The sequence below is a fragment of the Protopterus annectens genome, chromosome 16.part0 (assembly GCF_019279795.1).
Source record: "Protopterus annectens isolate FY-2018-M chromosome 16.part0, PAN1.0, whole genome shotgun sequence".
NCBI classification, from domain to species: domain Eukaryota; kingdom Metazoa; phylum Chordata; order Ceratodontiformes; family Protopteridae; genus Protopterus; species Protopterus annectens.
The window spans coordinates 512,149,334-512,169,716 of NC_056750.1; the positions used below are offsets into that span (position 1 = coordinate 512,149,334).

A 20,383-nucleotide genomic window follows, 5' to 3' on the forward strand; every position below is an offset into this window, starting at 1 on the left:
CTTACTGTATCTGTTTCTTCTATTACCCTACATACATGTTTTTTTTTTCCATTCACACAAACATACTCTATTCACCTTCAATAATATTTAGTTATTATTTCATATACATTTCCTATTATAGTAATCCACACTATTTGCAAGAGCTTTAACTTTCCACTATTGCTTGCAAGTATACTTATCCATTTTATCGTAACACTTGCACTTCTCACTTTAACTTCTTATTTCACCTCTTACCATTTTCCACTACTTCTTTCACAATGTAACCATAGGCATACTTAGTACTACCAAGCTAACAATTCACTTTAAAATATCACCTAGCATCCTCGACACTTCTATCTTATTACAACATTTTCATAGAGTTACTTTTGTCAGTACACCATCAAAAAACATTACATTCAGATATCACAAGCACATCACCTTTTGGATGCATATAACAACTTATGTAGCCACAAAACGTCTAACCAGTGGTGACATACTCCCAAATCCAGGTCCAAACCAACTCCTCTATGCAAACACTCGCACATAAAAACCTAACCAGTGGTGACATACTCCCAAATCCAGGTCCAAACCAACTCCTCTATACAAACACTCGCACATAAAAACCTCTTAACATACCTCATAAAAGCTCAGATCTATTATTTCTCAAGTTGAATATCCAAAGTCCAGTTAAAGTCCATGCACTTGAGGCTATCCTAGAACATTATTCCCCAGATGTATCCCGAGACTTGGCTTAAACCTCATATCCCCAATATTGAAATTACACCTTCTGGGTATAACCTACTTTGTACTGACAGAACTAATAAAAAAGGTGGGGGAGTAGCTATTCTGTTTAAAAATCACTTAAATGTACAACTTCGGGATCTAAATTTTTCCACACCTAGTAACACCGACCTACTCCTTGGCAAATTATAAATTAATTCTAATAAGCATATAACTGTGGCTGCCATTTATATCCCACCTGGTAACAATACATACACTATAGAGCATATCTTCCAAAGTATCACTAATCGTACCTCACAAGAAACAATTTTAGGTGATTTGAACATGGACTGGTCAACTTGCAACTCCAAAAATCCAAGCAACATCAATCCCTTTGGATTCTCACAAATTATACAAACTCCTATACCAGAACTGACAAAAAGTCTAATAGGAAATCCATTCTTGACTGGGTCCTGACAAACAAACCCTCCCACTATCTAAACACCAGTTGCCTACCAGATAATATTAGTGACCACATACCTACCTATCTGTTAAGGCAACACATCTTACATTCTAAGCACATAGTTTACAGTCAAATACGCAAATAAAATTTCAGCCCACAGGTGCTAATTTACACTCTAAAGCAGTGCAACTGGTCCCTACTGAAAACCTTATCCCTAGATGCAGCAGTCAATCACTTCAATAACACCTTCAACATCCTCAACAGTATGGCTCTTCCTAAAACAGTTCAGGTTACATCCAATCATGTCCAATGGCTTACTCCTGAAATTAATGCCCCCACTTAAGCTAAGGGACCAGGCCTGGATCTCATGACATACTAGCAAAACTCAGGTAGATCATGTAACCTTCCTACAACTTAGAAATAAGGTTAAACAGTAAATAAGACAAGACAAAAAAAAAACTTCTGTACTAACATGCAAAGTAAATATCAAAAAAAAAAAAAAAATGCAAACATTTTGGGTACAATCAATAATATTCTCCATCCCAGTGACATTATTACTCCCTCCCCTACATTAGCAAACAGGTTGGGAACTATTGCTGAGCAAGTTAATAATTTATTTCATGGGTGCTGGAACCATAGAGCCAGGGGGAGGGGAGACCCCCACTTTTACACCTGCAAGACCGGTTGGAAAAAATTAATGAAGTGGAATTTCATGCTAACATGGATTCGCACGCAGAAGTTGCAACTAACTAAACTAGCTGTTTTTGTTCTCCTATTGCTCTGTGTTACAGGAGTTATGCTGCCACTGTTCTGTTGGTGCTGCCAAAGCCAGAGTGATGCCTGTAAAAAGAGTTTTTGTTCTTTTATTTGCAGGAGTTATGCTGCTCGTGTGTGTGTGTGTGTGTGTGTGTGTGTGTGTGTGTGTGTGTGTGTGTAAAATGCCCCCCAGTTAGGTATACCTGGTGGTTAGTGTTACTCAGGCTCAAACAAGAGCCCGAATTCTCTACCTATACCACCACTTGTGATTCAGGTAGTTGAGTCCATAGCTCTCAACTGTCCAGATTGTCACAGAATATTTGGCTCATACTTTTGTTCTGTTCCTCTTAAAATTTGTAGCTTTCTGGAATATCAGTGAGAACTGAATTCAGTAAATAATGATAGCCCTTTTAGTTTCAGTCTTCCTATCTTTCAGGAAACACATGGTAACACAAAACACTTTATTTTAGCAACTTTCTAAGATTATACAAGCAATATTTAAAATGTGTCCCTGTTTTTGGGCCTTTGCCCCCCCCCCCCCTAAAAAAATAAATTTTGACTTTTTCCAGGTTTCTTGTGCTGCGAAGTTGAGAGATTTAGTTGAGTGTCAAGTGGATTTTACAAGGAGCTAAGAACTTCAGGGGAAGAGAAGTTTAGTGCTACTTATGCCAAGTTGCTTGCATTGTTAGCAGCACAACTGGTAGTATACTTGCTTTTGATGCAGAAGGCTGTTGGTTCTACTCCCACAGTATGCAGATGGATTGCTGATACTGTACTGTACTGTGTTATACTTTAAAGTGAGTGCATGCTGCAGTCCTGTGAATATCCTCCTTTGGAGGAGTTACCTAGCAACTATGTTTCTGTTATCAGTTTGCCATCTATTCCCCCATTGTAAAATTACAAGCTTATCATTTATTTAATGTAGCATATGCAATTTATTTGTAGATGAAACAATGAAATATAAAGTTGTTTGCTAGCAGCAATCTCTTCATTAGTTACAGATCCCTTTAATGTGGAATTATTTAGATGACTTCTGCAGAGATTTTGCACATTTACTGATATTGATGGATTGTAATGACAGAAGTTTGAGTGGCCTTTTATTGTTGACATTTTCTGAAATGGGTAGTTTTGTCATTATTGGTTCATACATTTTGTTTCATTGCTTACTAGACGACTGTTCCAAACTACAAATTTAAAACACATTCTAACAAGTGGTGTTGTATTATACAAGGAAAATAATTTAATACAATCAGGAAGGTGAATCAAAGAAAGCAAACATGTATACTTGCTCACACGATGCAGGAAATCAAAATAGGGGAAGAAACCAGTCACCAATGGAGTCCCGCAAGGTTCGGTGCCGAGACATTTTCTGTTTGGCATATACATCTCAAAAGTAGAAGGAAATACCAAAGGACTTTGGCCGACTAAGTCTGAGATGACTCCAAGCTAGGAGCAGTTATTGAATCTCCAAATGGCTAAGCCATCATGCAGGAAGGTTTGTCCCAAACAGTAACTGGTGCCAGAATCATGAATTGAAACTAAACTCCAAGAAATACATTATCATATCATTTGGGTAGTCATCTACTCCAAGGAACTGCCAAATTGACAATGCCCCCTGAGAACTGACCCAGTTATTTGGCATTTGGGAACTTGTGTGGACAGTGACGTAACATTTGACCAACATGTGCCCAGAGTCATAAGAAAATCTTTCTATATTGCACAGCTTATAAACAAATTGATTTTGACTAGCTATAGAGATGTTATTGTCCCCCTTTACAAAGCTCTCATTAGGTCAATCATTTTGTATAATGCCCACTTTGGCATGCATCTGTCCAGACCCATGCAACAACTGGAATGCCCACAGAGATACCATACTAAAATGATACAAGTCCTAAACAATAGGGCTTGCATGAACCACCTCAAAGATTTATCACTATACTCAGTATCCTACAGAGTGCTTAGAGGTAACATATCTGGCATACAAGGCATCCTCCAACCTAATACAGATGGACTTACTGAACATCAGCAAGTCAACTGGCCTCAGAAATACTCACTCCAGGTTTCTAAACTGAATGTTGTGGAGAGATGGATATTTATCAGAGAGGCTACCACTGTTCCAGAACAGACTATCCATTCAAGTAAAACAAAGCTCATCCCTGTCCACATTCAAATGCAACTTGAATCTAAGGATGGGTAATAGAAAATGTACTCCAGGATTGCCCCTCATGCCACTAATGGATAGAGGCAGTTCCTAAATGCTACATCCCTTACATGGGTCCCCTCAAATTATCTATAGTATGATCTCATTTATTCTCACTAGGGCTAATATACAATTATCAGCCATGTGACAGGTAAGACCAATCAGGAAATGTTAATTCAAGCACAAAAAGGGAAGCTGGCTAAGCTTAAAATGTCCTCCAAGTGAACCTATGTTGTGGTAGTAAATAGTTTTAAAAAATTGCCCTTTTTAGATCACTAAGTGCTCGTCTCACCCTCAGTCGTCAACAGCTTCCAGCGCCTCTGATTTCTTTACAGAAAGCATTCTAGCTCTTACTAAAACAAACCCTGTTAATACTCACACAACACTCAATCCAAACAACATAAATTGTTCCTTCTCATTCCCCCCATCCCACCAAAAATAAAGAGAAACTCCTAAAAAAAGCTAAAATCTACTGCAATTGCAGCAGATGGTCTTCCCTCAGAATTTCTAAAATTAGCAGCTGAAGCTATCTCCTACCCTGTTTCTAGCCTGCTTAACCACTCCATTGCTGAAAACTATGTTCCCTCTCTCTGGAAAATTGCCCACATAACTCTCCTGCACAAAGGAAGAATTTCAACTGAACTTTCTAATTACAGACCCATTGCTATTCTTTCCCCACTTTCCAAACTCTTGGAGAAATGCTTACATTTACAACTTATGAAATACCTTACATCTAATAACCTACTTGTAGTTTCCCAACACGGTTTCACACCTTCTCACAGAACAACTACAGCGCTTCTCAGCTTCAACAATACAATTAACCAATACAGGAACACTGGTAAGTTAGTCTCATCAGTTTTCCTTGACATGTCTAAGGCTTTTGACACTATTTCCCATAACAATACTTTTGACTATCCTCTCTTAACTAAAAAAATTATTCATAGTCTCTCCTGGTTACAGAGTTACTTAACAGGTCATCAGCAGGCTGTCTAATGGCATAATGACCTTTCACCACTCCTCCCTATTGCTCTTGGGGTCCCACAGGGCTCCATTCTTGGCCCACTTCTTTTTAGTCTTTTTACTAATAATGTCGACCCAGCTACTTCGCAAGCACCATTATCCAATACGCAGATGATTCTACATTAGTTTGTGCAGCGCCTACTATGCAACAACCTCTGGATAGAACACAACAGTCCTTCAGTTAAATTGAGGACTGGATGTCAAACTCTCAGCTCATACTCAATCCCAGCAAAACTAAACTTATGATCTTTCAACCTATTAATTCATCTGACTCCTCTCTAACATTCCATATGACATCCAAAAACAACACAATAATCACTCCTGATTCTACTACCAAACAACTTGGAGTCTTAACAGATGATAAGCTAAGATTGGACTCTCCTATATCACAAACAATTAAGAAAGTACATAAAAAGACGTGTACCCTCTATAGAAATAAATTCTTAAAAGACTCCTCTATAGTTGCCATTGCAAGAACACACCACCTGGAAACTTTACTATATGACTCTCCCATCCTTACCAACCTGAAAAAAACTGACTTAGAAAAATTAAATACTTGCTACAACAAAATTGCCAAGTTTGCCACTAGTTCAGCTTATAGATCTCATCACTGTCTGTCTCTAAAACAACTGTCCTGGCTGGAATTTCCACATATTTTAGCTTATAACCAGTTAATCATGGCCCACAAGCTATTCTACAACCCTGAAATGATAACCAGCTCTTCAATACCTATTACTTCCCTACTCTAACACTCGCTCACTTCGTTCAACTAATAAATCTTTGTACAGGTCTCTAAAGCCAATAATTCTGCAGGTCAGTCCCTTTATTCTTGCTTCATTTCCAAAGTCTGGAACTCTTTACCCCACAATGGCAGATCTGCTAACACCATAACGTAATTCAAGAAACTACTCAAAATGTATTCCTCATGCAATGCCCCTGGCTGAGCACTTCCATCCATATCTGACTTCTGTCTTTCAATCTCTCTTTTCCTATTAATATACTCAATATCTGTTGATATAGCCACAGCCTAAAGTTAAATGCCAAAAAATGCATAGTCATACCCTTCGGGAAAAACAAGGTTACCCCTAGCTACCAAATAGGTGGCAATCCACTGAGCACAGAAGAAGTTATCAGGGACCTGGAGACCCAGGTTGATAGTAGTCTGTCATTCGACACCCATGTAGCTAAAGTAGTTAGGAAGACCTTCTACATTGCCCACCTTATCATGAAGGGATTCTCATCTAGATCAAGGGAGGTCATAGTCTCCTTTACTCATCACTCATCAGACCAATGATTGAGTACAATGCCCCATTGAATGTATGTGACCCGACACTTGCAGCAGCTGGAGAGGCCACAAAGTTCCTCACCAAAAGGATAAAGGGTCTCAAAATCTGTCCTATGCTGCCCGACTGAAAGAACTCCAGCTCTATTCAGTCGCTTTGCTCAGAAGTGACCTTTGCCTAACATACAAGGCCATGTCAAACCCAGATTTGATGAATATGCTTCACCTCAAAAATCTAGATCCATCAGAGCCACAAGGGGAGACTTAAACCTTGACACGGCTATTAATAGGACGTGCTGGAGTGATAGATTCATCACCCAAAGACTCCCTATGCTGTGGAACAAAATCCAGGTACATGTGAGGCAGAGCACCTCGCTGGCCTTGTTCAAGAGAAATCTTGACCAATGGATGGGAGATCGCAGATATACCCCAGGGATTACCTCAGTGTCACTGCTCGACAGAGGCACAGCAAAATAATGGGTATAGTTCCCCATACTAAAGGGGTGGCGTAAGCCACAAAACGATGGGCTAGGCTTGTAAATGCCCTCGGCAGATAGCCTAGTATGAACCTATGAACCTATACACAGTGAATTATTTTTATTTCTAAGGCTAACTTAGATTACCTTTGTATACATATTTTGTTGTTGATCTGATTTCTGTATTTTGTACTATACTCAAATGTTCTAATTTACTATTGTACAAATTTCACATGTGTATTTATTTGAATTTTGCAAAGTTTGTTTTACACTTTCTTAATTTAATCTGTCTGTGTTACATATCTCTATGCTATATTTTCTTTATTTGGAGCTTTTCTCCCCGGGCCTCCACTAAAAATGGGCTTTGCCAGTCAGACTTTCCCGGTAAACAAATGTAAAATAAAATAAAAAAAAATTGTTGTCACTATACTTATATGTTTCTTGACATGACCACTACAAATTACTCTGTGTCAACATAAGTGATGTCAACTTAGAAGGTTTTTGATTAATCATCTTAGAACCATCTCTTATATGATCTTCTGTACTAATATCATGATGCTCTGCATCTTCTGGTCTCAAGAAGAGCTCTAGCTCCTTTAGCCACCAGTCATTAATTTCCCTACATGCTACAGAGTTTTCTTGTCACTTTCATTTGAATTCTTTCCAGTAACCTGAAGTCTTTTTTCTTACATGGTCTCCAGAATTATAAGCAGCACGCAAGGAGTGGTTTTCACTATAGCTCTGCGGAGGTGAACTATTACCTCTTAGCTTCAGGAATCTATCCTCACTAAAGATACACCCTAGTACTTCCTCTGCTGCTGTAACTGCTCTCTCACTCTGTCCCATGTTTTCCAGCTTAGGTGGGATACACACCCAAAGATTCCTTTACCTTTCTTTTTTCATGGCTTATGTGCAAGTACTTTGCATATGTGTCCAATGCATATAAAAGTACAGTTTTGTACCTACCATAAATGTAGATGTTCGAGGATCCCATTGCTGCAGTCCTAACTATTGGGTATAGTCCGCATCCAGTCGGCCCGAATACCAGAGTATAAGGCTGACGTCGGTCAGGGCGCATTAGACTGACGTCAGTACGTCAGGGTACTAATGCGCATGACCGACGTCATATCCTCAGTCTTTTCTTGCCCCAGATGTCAGAAGATCCTAAAAAGACAAGGCCCAAAATACCTGCACCAAAAATATGTACAATATATACAAGAATATATACAAAAAATATATAAGCATGTAACCTCACCTACACAACCACCCCTAAACACAGAGGGGAAGGAGGGAGTTGGACTGCAGCAATGGGATCCTCGAACATCTACATTTATGGTAGGTACAAAACTGTACTATGTTCTTCGTTCCCCATTGCTGCAGTCCTAACTATTGGGTAGAATCCCAAAGCAGAGGTAAGGGAGGCTGGCAAATCATAAAGAAGCAGGAGCTGACAACATGCCTTGCAAAACAGCTGTGGCAAAACCAGCCCTAGACTTAGAGTAGATAGGTAGGTGATAATGCTTAGAGAAAGTATGCACTGAACTCCAAGTAGCTGCTTCCAAAATATCCTTAGTTGCCACCCCCCTTAGAAATGCTGTTGAAGTGGCAGTAGCCCTAGTGGAATGAGGCCTAATCCCAGCTGGAATCTCCTTGCCATGATGGGAATAACAAAATGCAATGCAAAAGCCAATCCACCTAGAAATAGTTTGTTTTGACACAGGCTTGCCCTGTGAACTCAAAGCAAAAGAAACAAACAACTGCTGAGACTGCCTAAAATCCTTAGTCCTGCTTAAATAATAACGCAATTGCCTGTGTACATCTAAAGTGTGCAAAATCTTTTCCCCTTTATTTTGGGGATCTGCATAAAAAGTAGGCAAATGAATAGTTTGGTTTAAAGCCACACTAGAAACCACCTTAGGCATAAAGGAAGGATTAGTACGTAATGATACCCTATCCTTATGGAAAATCAAAATGGCTCTACTGCCATAAGGGCCTGCAACTCAGACACCCTTCTTGCAGAAGTAATAGCCAACAGAAAAGCAGTCTTCCAAGACAAGTATTTCAATTCAGCAGTAGCCGCAGGCTCAAAAGGTTGTAGAGTAAGTTTTCCAACACAAAATTGAGATCCCAAGCAGGAGTAGGAGCTCTACGTGGGGTCTTATATTCTTTGCCCTCTAAGAAACTGCTTGAACAAAGGATGCGAAAACAATGGTGGGTCACAATCATAGTGAGCTGAAATTGCTGCAGCATGAATCTTAATGGAAGAGAAGGACAAACCTTTGTCCAATAACTCAGTAAGGTATTGAAGAGCCACACTCAAATTAGGCTCAGAAACCTGCAAATTCTTTGCTGTACTCCAAAATAAGAATCTCTTCCATTTTTCTGCGTACACTTTCCTTGTACTAGGTCTTCTAGCTTCCATAATCACATTTAAAACTTGTTGAGGAAGTTGAGACCTGCTGTGTTTCAACACAGAAGATGCCAGGCTGTTAGATGAAGAGAGTGAAGCTTGACATTGAGCAGATGACCATCCTTCTGAGATAACAGGTGAGGAATCAGAGGTAAGGGCCATGGAGGCTTCCTTACCAGACTCCGTAGTAGTGGGTACCAGTGTTGCCGAGGCCAATCTGGAGCTATCAAAATCATCCTTGGCCTGTCTTGCCTGACCTTTAATAGTACCTTTGGAAGAAGAGGCAGAGGAGGAAAGGCATACACATGAAGGTTTTTCCAACTGAAAGACAGAGCATCCACTTTCCAAGCTGTGTGATGAAACCCCTTTGTGCAATACTGTGGCAGCTGGTGGTTTAGTGGAGAAGCGAACAGATCTATGTCTGGAGTTCCCCATGACACTGTCAGTTTTTGAAATACATGAAGATCCAGTTTCCACTCGTGGGGATCCATGATTTGTCTGCTTAACACATCTGCTAAGGAGTTCTGTGCTCGGCAGAAACCTTGCCTGAAGAGTTAATTGCAAGCTTAGCAGTCTCCCATAAAATCATTGCTTGCCTGCATAAAGGATAAGAATGTGTTCCCCTTGCTTGTTGATGTACCACATGACAGTTGTGTTGTCTGTTAGAATCAACACCTGCCCTGGAAGAAGTAACTCCTTGAAAGCCATTAATGCAAACTGGACTGCTAACATCTCCTTCATGTTGATATGTAGATGCTGTAGTCTGGCAGGCCACTTGTCTTGTATCCACTTTCCATTTAGATGAGCTCCCAATCAATGTCCGAGGCATCTGTCGTTAAGATCTGACTCGCCTCTGGCCGGGTCACAGAGAGTCCCTTGTTTAGGTGACATTCCTGAGCCCACCACAAAAATTCTTTTGAAGGCAAGGTATTATTTGAATGACAGTGTCCAAATCCTGGCAGTGCTGTGTCCATACATTTTTGAGATACCATTGTAGCTTCCTCATATGCAGTTTGGCATTGGGAAGCACCAGAATACAAGATGCCATGAACCCTAATGCTTGAAGGACTGTCCTTGCAGTCAGCACGGACTGATGAGATAGTTGATGGAAGTAAAGTGATAGACTCTTTTGTTTGTCCGGGGTTAAAAGGCCATCTGGGCTGCTGTATTCAGTCTCACACCCAGAAAGCACATGTCTTGAGAGGGTACTAGACTGGACTTTATTTCGTTCACAGAATACCCTAGGCATCTTAGCACTGCTATGACATGTTCCAGATGCTGTAGAAGGTCTTCCTTTTCTTGAGCCAGAATCAGGCAGTCGTCCAAGTAAGGATAGATTTGAATTCCTTGAAGCCTGAAGTAAGCTATCACTGGAGCCAGAACCTTTGTGAATACTCTGGGCAGTAGATAAGCCAAAGGGCAATGCAGAGAACTGATAATGAGAATTTCCAGCTCGAAACCGCAGATACTTCCTGCAACTTAGCCTTATAGGCACATGAAGGTAAGCTTCCTTGAGATCTAAAGTTACCATCCAGTGATCTTTGCCCAGCAGAGGTAAAAGCTGTTGTAACGTCAACATCTTGAACTTGGGAATGTCCAAAACGTGTTGAGGAGAGATAAATCCAAAATTGGTCTCCACGTGTTCCCCTTCTTTGGTACTAGGAACAGGCGAGAATAAAATCCTAGGCCCCTTTCTGATACAGGGACTGGCTGAATGGCCCCTATCTGGAGTAACTGAGAAACTTGCTTGTGAGCCTCTTTTCTTTGTGTAGGAGGAACGTCTGGCATGCCTTTGAAAGGGGGCATTGTATGGAAATAAAATCTGTAACCGTGGTGAATAATATCCAACACCCAGTTGTCTTGAGTAATTAAATCCCAATTTTCTTTGAAAAGAGACAGTCTTCCTCCCAAAGGAGCTGCCAGAAGGAATCTACTGGCAGCTGAAAAGACAGGTCATTGGGTCTGTTTACGAAAGGACTGACCCCTGCCCTCACCAGAAGTCTGAGCAGGTGAACTCCTGTTCTAGGCCTAAAGAACCTTGAGCCCTGCCCCTACCACGTCTAGACCTACCCCTAGACTGGGAATCATAAGCAGGATATGTCCACCCCTTAGCAGGCCAATTTCTACTAAACTTGGTGGCTGCACCTGCAAAAATCTTTAACAGTTTGCATAGACTTAGCTTTGTCCTCCATTTTCTTTAAAACTGCTTCCACAGGCGATCCAAACAACACATCAGACTGTAAAGGAGCATCCAAAATCCTTGTCTTAACATGCTCAGCTAAATTCTGATCCTTCAACCAGGCATGCCTGCGAAGAACAGAACTGGTAGCAGCCACCCTCGAGGAGGCCTGTACAGCATCAAAACCACATTGCAAAGAATGCTTACCCACTTGTTCAGACACATGAACCAAATCCAGCAACTCTTTACACTCAATACCTTCCGCCAAAGCATCCACCTTAGATTTCAATTGTGAAAGGAGATAATTCTGATATTTTAGCATGTGAAACTGACAATTCAATGCTCTCATGGCTAGAGTGGAAGAAGTATACACTTTCTTTCCCCACCTATCCAAAGCCCTTGCCTCTTTATCAGTGGGAACAGGATTTTTAACCACAGAAGCTTTAACACCTTTAGGCCCTTGAGAAATAGTTTCTGGGTCCGCCCTAGGACTCTTAAACAAATACTTATGAGCTTCCGGCACCCTATAATACCTATCAGGCTTAACAGGAGCAGGAGGCAAAGAGTCAGGGTTCAGGGAAGCCTCTGCAAAAACATCTTCCACCACATTCAACACAGGAGGAATAGCTAAGGGCCTATGCTGGGGTAAATACAAGAATTCCCTAAGCCTTTTCCTGCAATCAGAGTAATCCTGGCCTTCCCATTTAAAGTGCTCCCTCATGGAATGCAGAGTCTCTGAAAATGAGAAATCCTCAGGAGGAGAAGCTGTAGGAGTGGAATCATCCACATCAGAATCAGAATAAGTAGGATACTCCTGCAAGTCTTCCGCAGAAGACTCTGAAGCCTCTGAACACTGTTCAAAACTATCAAACTCCGGTTCCACCCTAGGCCTCTTATCAGGCGGGGCATAGAACCTCTAATCATAGTAATCAAATCTTCTGCCATTTTAAGCATATGTTTCTTAGGTACAGAACCCGAAATGCTAGGAGAAGCCCCCACTGAAGCTGAACTAGGCCTACCTCTCAAAGAAGTTTTGGCAACAGAAGGAGAGGCTCTAACTACCTTGGGAAGAGAGGGAAGAACAGTCACCTGAGAAGCCCCTCAGCCTGGCCTACCTCCTGAGAAGGCACATCCTGTAACAGTAAAGTTTCTGCCTGGGACTCCATGGAAACTCCTGGCAAAACCTCTGGCTCCACTGAGCCTTCTAAAGAACCGGCGTCCGGGACTGCGGTTCATCAACCCTAGGCTTCGCTGTTTTGTCCTTGCGCTTCTTGGGCGGGCGCGGAGCATCCGGCGGCATTTTATAATTGCAACGCTTCCCAAACACTAACCTGGCACAGTCTAACCTCCTCTTAATAGTGCGTTTGTTAAACCTAGCACAAGAGCGGCAACCAACAACGCCGTGCTCAGGCCCTAAACAAGGTATACACAAGGTATGGTAATCCCTATGAGGTATCTGTTTCCCACAAGAAATACAGTTATTCACTTTTTCTGACATCCGGTAAATACTGAGGCAAGAAAAACCAAAATGTTCCCAACGGGTACTTAGCCAACTCTGTTTCGGTCTGAAACTCCGGTTTCGGAAATATTTCAGAACGCCAACCTGCACTCGCAAAACTGCTTCTGCATCGGACCATGCGGCAAAAAAGACTGAGGATATGACGTCGGTCATGCGCATTAGTACCCTGACGTACTGACGTCAGTCTAATGCGCCCTGACCGACGTCAGCCTTATACTCTGGTATTCGGGCCGACTGGATGCGGACTATACCCAATAGTTAGGACTGCAGCAATGGGGAACGAAGAACATCTGCTACCTTTGTGCCCACATTTAGACTTTCCAATTCCACTGTTAGACTCGGACTCTTCTCCCACCCTCCACAGTAGCATCTAAGTCCACATCAGTATGGAAAAGGTTGAACCTATCCTCTGTTCTCCAAGATATGTGGACCAAATACACATAGGAGTACTGGATCCAGGACAGACTAGTCTTGCACGTCTTTAATTTCTGACATTGACCCTCATGCCACAATCTTCTGAATTTTATCATTGTACCATGCAGCTATCCATTTTCTTGGTCCTGGTTCTATACCTCTCCCCTCCAGTCTTCCTGTCAACCTCCTGTTTAGGACTATGTGAAATGCCTTGCGAAGTCCAGGTAGATCAGAAATGTTTTATATTACATGTCTGCACAATGATATACTTGTGAAAGACATTTTATTTTTTTTTAGGATTTTTCTCTTTTACCCATGGCTTGTAACCACAAAGTTAGTATATTTAAATAAGTGAGTGTGGGTGCAGTGAAGGTCTTCACATGGGGGTATATGGGGGCTTGATACTTACAAGCAAAATGACAGTAAAATTGATGCTACTCAAAATTGTGTTAGCTGCAGTGTTCAGCAAGCTTGTCTTGCTTACCCAGTTTGCTGGTGACAGGTTACGGATGTACTAAAAAATGCATAAAACCTTTTTTTTTTAAACTTTACAGTGTCACACTCCTGAACTCATCACTCTGATACCGCTGTGACGAGGCAGGCTACAGATCTGGTGGGGTTTTGCCAAGGTTTTCTAAATTCTCAAGTGCAATCCAATAACAAATTAATAGAGGCTTCGACACTGTTCTTGACTAGGAGTTAAAGCTGTCTCATTTGGCATCCACAGGAAAAAGAAAACTGCCATATGTCCATTTATCCATGTTTATCCCATTGCCCACTTGACCGTCTGAAACTACAGATGTGCTGTTACTTTATCTTACTAATTATAATCAAGTAATTTACTGCAGAAATTAAGTTCTGCAAAGTTTAACCAAAATGGAGACATCCTAACTTACCACTGTGCAGCTAGGCCTTGCTAACAGAAATCTCACTCTCCTCTTCTCAAAGATACCACTAGGAGCAGTAAACATAACGACAACCACTTTGTATTACACTGTGTGATAACTAAGGTATTACACTATATGCTAACTAAAGTATTACACTTTGTGCTAACTAAGGTAACAGGACAAAGAGTGAATCTTACAAAACTCAGCTTAAACTCTTCCAAAACACCTCCTCTTACTGGGGCCACCAGACTAGAACCATCTGTTCTTTAGTTTTGGAACCTACTAAAATGGAGTGATCTCTCTCTCTTTTCTGCAACTCTGAAATTTCATGCTTACTTTGGGCTTCAGCAAACAAAAATGCTTCTTCTGAAGATTTTGAAGGGTAAATTGCTGTGCTTTGGGTACTAGGGCTTTCTCTGGAGCACATCTATGAAGACAAGTATTTGTTGATGCCAAACATTGACTTACATTTGCAATATTAAGTAAAGAGTCAGTAAGAAGGGAGAAAGACAGCATGTAGAAGCATTTACCACGCTAAGTCAAATGTACAAAAAACAAGCAAATAGCAAGTTGTTGAAAGTGGTTTTGTAAAGTGTGCTTATTCAGTAAGGGATCTACAGCTACACACTTTACTGAAGTCTGGGATAAGCATGAACTTTTTACTGAAGATGACTCCGCAGCTTTCAGAATTTCTTTAACATTTTGCTGAAAACTGGGCAGACATGGCAAAATTTAGTATTGCCAGGTTCGAAATGTTAATCGATCAAGAAGTGAATGGTACTGAAGAAACAGTTAAAGCCGATATGAAGCAGTGATTTATAAAGGGTATGACAAAATGAGTAGATCAACTGCATTTGCCTTAGAAATGTACTCCCAGATTTAGCAGGTGATGTAGCTGTTTCCTAAAAAACAATTATATGGGACAAATTAGGATTTTTTTTAATAGGTAGTATGTATTTAGCAAGAGTATCAGCTATAGTGCAGTGCTAAGCTCTTACATGCTAAGTCATCTGACTCTTATCACCACTTCCTTAAAGGCGTACCTGACTAGGCACTCAGAATCTACCAGGCCAAACGAAATTGCTGTCAAAATGCATGCTGCTGTGCATAGCCCATAGATACAACATCATGTCTGCATGAAGCAAAGTAGGAGAATGCACAAACGAAGGTTAAGTGAACAAGCAACTCTTGTGCAGTTAAACACTGATAAAAGACTGGTTGTATAGACAGCACAGCCGAATACTTTTAAAACAGAGGTTCCAAAATGGTGAACAAGAGAAAGACAAACTAAAAATGAGTACAAACAGAGATAAGCAGTGTTAATTCAGTAAAACAATCTCTCAGGGGAAAAAAGAAAGTAAAAAAATAAATATCTATAAATAGACCGTCATATTTGTAAATGGCAAGATCGTTAGGAATGCAAGAATAAATGTGCACTATCAGTAAGCTACAAGGAAGTGAATGCAAAAATTAACAAATTAGATAAGAAAGGTTTTCCAGTATCACTTGTGAGAAGACGGCTTATAAAATGGATAAACTGGAGTGAAGGCCTATTTATAGCAGCGTTATCTAGAGGAGAGAATGGGGGATATTTTAAAGGGCAGTTTGCCAATTATGTACTGACTTAGCAAAATGCTAGTGCAACAATATTTACTCTACTGAATGCAACCAGCTAATATGAAATAGATATTATTAGAAGGCAGAGCTAAACTACGAGTATACAGCATAAACAAAGATAACAGGAACAGCTGGGCAGATGACAAGCAAGCTGTAATGGAAGACAAAAAAGTGATATGGTTTAATATCTGGCTGAAATTTTAAGTTATAAAGCATATACAAAGACGAACAGAAATGGGAATACGGTGGAAGGTATACAAGCTGGAAAAGAAAATTATAATGAATACAAGATAACTCATTTCAAAATATTCTGTAACAGTTTGAGTAAACCCTCAATTTTCATTTAAGTACAATGAGCATGAAGTGTTTAAAATGCAATGGGTTTTAAATAGAAAGTATGAGATAACACAGACCTTGGCAATTAGTTACTGATCTACTACAAAATGGAGGGCTCTAGAAAGAGAAGTCAACAAACAAGAGGAAACATAGGAAAACAGAGAACTATTATGAACAGTCACTGATTGAACAAAGAGAGTGATAAAGTGTGTTTAGAGCTGTTCGTAAAGATAGCCAACTGTGTTGGCATACAGGGGATAAAGCCCGGACCACAACAAAGGTGAATTTGAGTACTGGTTCAGACGCCTGTTGGAAGAAAGGAAAGGGAAGAGTGATGTGGCTTTGACAGCTAGTCTCTCTCTGTGAATGATGGAGGGGGTGCACAGCTGGGTACCTGTTCTCATTGTAGGATCCCGGTTGGAGTCCAGAGATCCAATGATAGCACCGATTTCAAGGGGGCCTGGCAGTCCTGAGGGGATGCATCACCTGATGAAGTGAGACCAGTCCTTGCTGATGGCCATTACACACTGAACTCTGACACAGTAAAGGTCATGTACAAAAGTCATCCATCTGTGACAGTAAAGGTAATGTACAAAAGTCATCCATCCTTCAAATTACAAAACATGCTGGCCACAGACGGACGTTCTCACTCTCACCTCCTAAAGGAAAGGAGGAATTACCTGCATGGTGCAACAGAGAGACAATCAATGAGAGAGAAAAACCTGTTTAGAAGGGTAAAATGAGTCTGTAATTCAGAGCCTCAGCAGATAATAAAAGTCATGCTCCTGGGATGGTGTACGATTCTAAATGGCTTCATTACAGAAATGCAGCTTTTAAATGACACTGCTAAAACAACTGATACTCAAAACTTCAAGTATCACTTCAAAACCATTTTTGCAATAAAGTATCATCCCTATCCCCTGTGACATAGCAAGCACACCAACATCCCTACCATATACTAACTCAGACACTGCTTTATTTAGGTAAGAAGAAATTCCCAAAGTGTTGCAAGCATTTTCTTTATGTACAGAAGACAGGAACTGCACATTAGCTGTCTCGCACTGATTTAATGAATTTTTTTTAACCAAGACAGAGCACTGATCAATACTAACCAGTTTCAGTCTAAGATCGAGATTTTGACATTAGAGTGTCAATGATTAATGTCTCACATTCAACCCTAGCAGCAGACCTAATTAGCATTCTGACTTGACGTTTTGTGTGAAAAAACGCAAAAGCAAGAGTGAAGGAAGCTCTGTAGTACTGAGACAAGTGGGTAAACACAGCAAAAAAACACACTATGCATAATGATTGCTGCTAGTATATTTTGGCAAGAATTTTTGTTCATCGTTAATCTGTTTCCTCAGCTGTATTTTATATAATCTTGGGTTGTGTACTTGAATAAAAAAGAAAATAACAGTCAACAACATCCCAAGACAAAAGTCAATGGAACAGTAACGAACAGTGCTCCAAATGTCCAACACAAACACTAAATTTAATATTTCCCAAGGTGCATTTCTCAAACATATTGTGTGTTGTTTGTTACGGTTCTATCCCCAAATGCAGAGATTTTCTTCACCTCCACTAACAAGTTAATACTGGTTATACAATTAACACAATGATGAGAATCTCCGATTCAGAAACAAAGTAAAGCCATACATTAGCAGCTAATTATAATGCACCTGAGTTGAACACTGCATTGTCAGACCACACAGCGCTGATAGAATGCAAGAAACTCCATATGCATTTGCACATACAGATACAAACATTGAGACACCTGTGCCCAAGCAAACACATACTACCAGACTTGTGCATCCACAAACAGGCGCCAACACACTTACTCATGGAAATAAAAACCCACACAGCCAAACACACACACACCATCCCTTCCCTACCTCCCACAGTACAACCACCCAGATATACATACATAAAATACACACACACACCCATACAGTCATATTCAGACTTTCTCAGACAGCATAAAATGTCTGAAAATAAATACAGTTTAGACTTAAGTGCATGCTGCTGCACAATTATGCAATTGTTACAAAGTAAGAGTGAATGAAAAAACATTCATCACTGCCATAAAATGAGTATTTCTGAAATAGCAAAGCTGCACACGTGCATGCGCGCACACACACACACACACACACACACACACACACACACACACACACACACACAGACACTAATCGCTTAAAAGGCAGCCATTGTCCTATTTCTACTATTTTAGTGGCACTGAATCTTCTGAAGAGTTACAGACTAGAAGATGGCTGAAGTCTGATGTTATACTTGTAAGTCAAAAGAGTAGTAAAGTTAGTAAAATCTTTGCTTCATACCTCTAGGTTCTAGAGTTCAGCTACAACCTCTTGTCACTGCATGTGTGGAGTTTGCATGTTCGTTGCATCTCACAGCAGGCATGTCTGGGTTCCTTGGCCTCCTTCAAAAAAAAAAAAAAAAACAGCTGAGTAATAAGTATTTTATAAGGGCAAAATTTTATTTTTACATACTATGCAATCCTCTTGTATGGTGCACTTGTTATTTCAGAACTGATTGCTCGTACAATCATTTTATAATTATAGCTTGATATAATATTAGTAGAGTTGCCTTTTGTTAAACTATCAGTGATTGCATTTAACTTTAAATAACTTGCCATTAAGCATGTAAATCCATATATCACAAACAAGCATTTTTTATAATTATAGGTTGATGTAATATTAGTAGAGTAGCCTTTTGCTAGACTATCAGTGACTGGATTTAACTTTAAATAACTTGCCATTGTTAAGTATGTAAATTCATACATCACAAACACATATTTTTTTTTATCTAGTTTTGATCTCGCACAAGCTTAACACTGATCATCAGCAGCCATTTTGTTTTAAGACTACTATATTAGAACCCTTAACAATTGGTCTGGTGACTTTATGCCTTATTTTACAGTCTACCTTCTTAAATAGATATACATCTTAGGTACTTTGCTCCATGTTAATACCCTGTTTAAGCTCAGTTTGCATTACTGAATCCCACACAGACCATATTTTATTCAGGAGTTCTGTGTTTGATCTGTAATAGTTCTCAGTTCCATATTTTTAAGCTGTAATCATTTTTTTACCTCTCATTCATGGCTTGCCTTAGGTTTTCTATTTTCTAAATTTTCTAGTTATGGCTTTCTTAGCCACTATCCTATACCATCTTAGAAAGAACATCTTCTTACTGAAGCTGAATTATCTTCCCAAGTGTAACACAACATATATAGTTCAAATCATTTTTGTTCTGAAGCAATTCTGTACATTCACAAAATATATGTTCCCAATCATACCTCTCAACATCTTAGCACAAGAAATCTGGGCAAAGCCAAAAACTAATAAGGGGACAAAGGTAAAAAAATAGGGACATATTTTAAATATTGCTGTTATAAACTTAGAAAGCTACCAGAATAAAATGTTTTCTGTTACTGTGCATTTTGTTGAAGGATATAATGTCTGAAACTCAAAGGTCTGTCATTAATTTATGAATTCAATCCCCAATGAATTGTCAGAACACCACAAATTTTATGAGGTTGTTGTTTGTCTTTTCGGCTTTTCCCGGTAAGGGGTTGCCACAGCGGAACTCCAGTCCACTAATGATTGGCAGTAGATTTTTATGGTGACGAGTTGCCAGCCAAACGCCCAACCTTCAGTGAAGGCACACCCAATTACACATGCCTTTCGGAGGCCACTCGACCACGGGGTGGACATGCAGACTCCACACAGAAGGCACTCCCCGCACACTAGCTGAGAATCGAACGGGAGAACCTCTTGCTATGAGGTAACAATGCAACCGCTGTACAGACCAAAAATATGAGGCAAAAATCTGGACAGTTTAGAGCTATACTCAAAACAACCTCTCTCTGACCCATCACATCACAAAAGTGGGAAGTTGGCATAGTGGTTAAGGTGTTCACCTTATAGGCACAAGATGCAGGGGTAGTGGATGGGCTTGGAACAGCCCACAAGGACAGTTAGCCTGGTACTAACTTATAAACTTGTGAAGTAGCTATAACACCTGAACCCCTCAAGTGAAATCAGGCTAAAAAAATTCAAAGCTAATTAAATCCTCCTAAGGGATGGCATAAATAATTTCCAAGCT

The 20,383-nt window shown here is 40.1% G+C and overlaps 1 long non-coding RNA gene across 1 annotated transcript in view; it reads right to left on the reverse strand.

Annotated features, from left to right (window-relative positions):
* The window catches only part of LOC122791093, a 668,635-nt gene that overhangs the window by 290,497 nt on the left and 357,755 nt on the right, over positions 1-20,383 (reverse strand). The window contains exon 2 of the long non-coding RNA XR_006363070.1: positions 18,595-18,695. This is a non-coding gene — a long non-coding RNA (uncharacterized LOC122791093). The remainder of the gene's footprint in view (positions 1-18,594; positions 18,696-20,383) is intronic.